This window comes from Alosa pseudoharengus, unplaced genomic scaffold, assembly GCF_046254945.1.
Source record: "Alosa pseudoharengus isolate Yale_2024_CS ecotype anadromous, Long Island Sound unplaced genomic scaffold, YU_APseudo_1.1 YU_APseudo_1.1_scf_19, whole genome shotgun sequence".
Lineage (NCBI taxonomy): Eukaryota > Metazoa > Chordata > Actinopteri > Clupeiformes > Clupeidae > Alosa > Alosa pseudoharengus.
In genome coordinates this window covers 13,604,927-13,605,430 of record NW_027468657.1, presented here as the reverse complement: position 1 = coordinate 13,605,430, position 504 = coordinate 13,604,927, and the positions used below count along the sequence as shown (strand labels likewise).

Here is a 504-nt window from a genome sequence, read left to right as displayed (position 1 = left end):
TATCAATGTAAATTGTCGTCAACAATTTTGTGGAAATGGGACACCTATCCTTGAAGGTTCTCTGTACTTTTTGGACAATGATATGGATTTGTGGGTAGAATTTTGGAAATTGGTTTCTAAGTGCTTTCAAGTCTTTACTTGGCCTTATGTACATATATATCTATGAAATTTCAGAAAGGTATGTATAGTAATTCAACCTGAAATGGATGTAAATAAATTATATATTGTTAACTATGGGCTGAATTAATTATTGTTTTGGTGCAAGCTGGTTTTTATCTCCTATACATTAGAAGTCAGGTGTGAAGCTGTGATATCTTGTCATATCTGTTGTTGAGAACAGAAGTTGAAAAGTTGTTGAGAAGTCATAGAAGATGAGGTGATGGTTTTGTTTTGTGAAAGGATCAGTGGGCATCCCTTATGTGTTCCAGTCAGGTATTCGTTGTATTCGGTAGGAAATACCTACACAGAAAAACAACCAATCAAATATTGTACAATATTTATTGA

General features: G+C 33.3%; 1 protein-coding gene across 3 annotated transcripts in view; it reads right to left on the bottom strand.

Moving 5' to 3' along the window:
- Positions 1–484: 484 nt before the first annotated feature.
- Positions 485–504, bottom strand: part of pdlim7 (PDZ and LIM domain 7) — a 34,898-nt gene continuing 34,878 nt past the window's right edge. For all 3 annotated transcript variants that reach the window (XM_076291760.1, XM_076291761.1, XM_076291762.1), the window contains exon 11: positions 485–504. This exon is cut by the window's right edge and continues 2,255 nt beyond it. The gene's annotated coding sequence lies outside the window, so the exon portion shown is untranslated.